Source organism: Cicer arietinum, chromosome 1 (genome assembly GCF_000331145.2).
Source record: "Cicer arietinum cultivar CDC Frontier isolate Library 1 chromosome 1, Cicar.CDCFrontier_v2.0, whole genome shotgun sequence".
NCBI lineage: Eukaryota > Viridiplantae > Streptophyta > Magnoliopsida > Fabales > Fabaceae > Cicer > Cicer arietinum.
The window spans coordinates 41,849,097-41,851,145 of record NC_021160.2 but is presented as its reverse complement, the minus strand read 5'-3'; the positions used below and the strand labels follow the sequence as shown (position 1 = coordinate 41,851,145).

General features: G+C 32.0%; 1 long non-coding RNA gene across 1 annotated transcript; it reads right to left on the bottom strand.

Annotated features, from left to right (window-relative positions):
• Positions 1 to 906: 906 nt before the first annotated feature.
• Positions 907 to 1,835, bottom strand: LOC140919233 (uncharacterized). Its single transcript, XR_012161809.1, has 2 exons — positions 1,539 to 1,835; positions 907 to 1,172 (listed from the first exon to the last, which is right to left on the bottom strand). It is a non-coding gene; the product is annotated as an uncharacterized lncRNA (long non-coding RNA).
• Positions 1,836 to 2,049: the final 214 nt, after the last annotated feature.

Here is a 2,049-nt window from a genome sequence, read left to right as displayed (position 1 = left end):
TATATATATATATATATATATATTCATTTATCATGGGTTAGTGAAATAGTATACTTTTAAAAGAGCAAATATTAATTATTGTAACAATCTTATTTTAATTTTTTTTAACACATTTCAATTTTTATTTAAACTAAAATTAAAAAATTAACTAAACTATGTTTCAATCAAATATATCTTGAGTGTTAGAATCAGCAGATGATTGCTCAATGATAGAAACAAATCGAATATAAGAAAAATGATTTGATTGAAATCTTTGAAAACACTTTAGTCTTCATTCAAAGTATAAGTATTTCTTCCTTTATATCAATTTGAATGTTTACAAAATAAGTGGATAACTGTTACAACATTTACACCAATTTTTTTTTTCCTAAAATGCTCTTAAATTAGAAATTTTGGAACAATTCTCTACGTAAATATGAACTCTTATTTTCAAGAAGAAGATAACCCTTCAATTCTTGCAACATAGAACTTGGAGAAAATCCCTCCCTATAGAACCTCTAAAGATATACCATCTTCATGCCTTAAGTGCAACGCCGGTCGATATCCCCTTGATTGCTTGTGTATAATATAATCACTATAACAAAATATAATCCTTTAAATGTTGTTTCTTACACCAAATTTCGATTGCAATCTAGACTTGAATCACAAAGAGTATTCAATCTAAATTATGATCTTGAATGCATGAAATTTTGGGAACGAATGATCTTGAATGCATGAAACTTTGAGAATGAGTGAATGTATTCTTGTTGTAAATGATGGTCCGGAATGGCAAATATGTTGAACAATGTAAGACCCATCATTCCATAAGATAAATGAAAGTCGTTAATAGTATTGTAGTACCCTAATTTTGTCCATTTTGAAAACAAATATAAAAAATGAAATGTGTATTTAAAAAAGGAAATAAAATAATTACAATAAATAATTTCATTATGTATTATAAGTTTACAATTTCAAATCTATTTAGAATGTTAAAACCAAATCAAATTACAAACTAAAATAAAGGCAAAATTAAATTACAATAAGATTTAAACCAAACTAAATTAAATTACAATAATTTTTAATTTGTTGCTGTTGTTGCCTCTCTGCCTCTCTGTTTCTGATGCAGTGTTTGGCTCTATTGTGTTGCTGCCTTTCTGTTTCAGATGTAGTTGTCATTGACCTTTGCTATGTAACTAACTAGAGAAACATAAAAACATTTTTTTTTAAGTCAGTCTTGGTACACTTTGTGCAGAACAAAGAGACAAAATTTTGAGTTTAAAAAATAAACTAAGGGACAAATTAAAACTCAGCAACAGAACATATCAAAGCAAATAAATCAAAATCATGAATGCATCAGAGGTGTAGAAAAAAAACGCAGATGATGAGCAAAGAAAAAAAATATCAAACAGGAAATAGATAGAGAAGGACCAATGCAGACCAGAAAGCAACTAAACATAACAAAAACTCTATAAAAGCACCTTATCAATTTCAAAAACAGGGGACCGGAGATTAACACCATTAAAAACACACAAAGAAAGACAAAAGGAGAAAACCCAAACCTTCATATTGTCACCACCGCCGTTGAAACCGGAGCCTCATCTCGCGGCCGCATCCTACTCTCACAGCCTCCTCTCACGGCCGCACCCTCATCCTCGGTCTCTTCTCCTTCTCGCGGCCTCATTCCGGTCTCCTCTTTCTCGCGGCCTCATTCCGGTCTCCTCTTTCTCGCGGCCTCATTCCGGTCTCCTCTTTCTCGCAGCCTCTCGCCTTTCTCACGGCCTCTCGGTATATTTCTTTTATCTCTCTACTTCTTTCTTGGTTGCTCTCTATACTTGTATTTTGTGTAATGAAATCAGCAACGGCCGCCTCCCCTTCTCTATAGCTAGGTTTTTTCTTTTAGATGTCTTGGTTGTAGTTGGGCTCGGGTTTGCATTTGAAGGTGTGGACAGCCCATTTAGAGTTAGTAAAACTAAACATGTTATTCAGACTCAGCCCATTAAGAGTTAATAAAAAACACATATATCAAGTTTTTTTTTTTAAAAAAAAAACACATTAAGAGTTAGTAAAAAA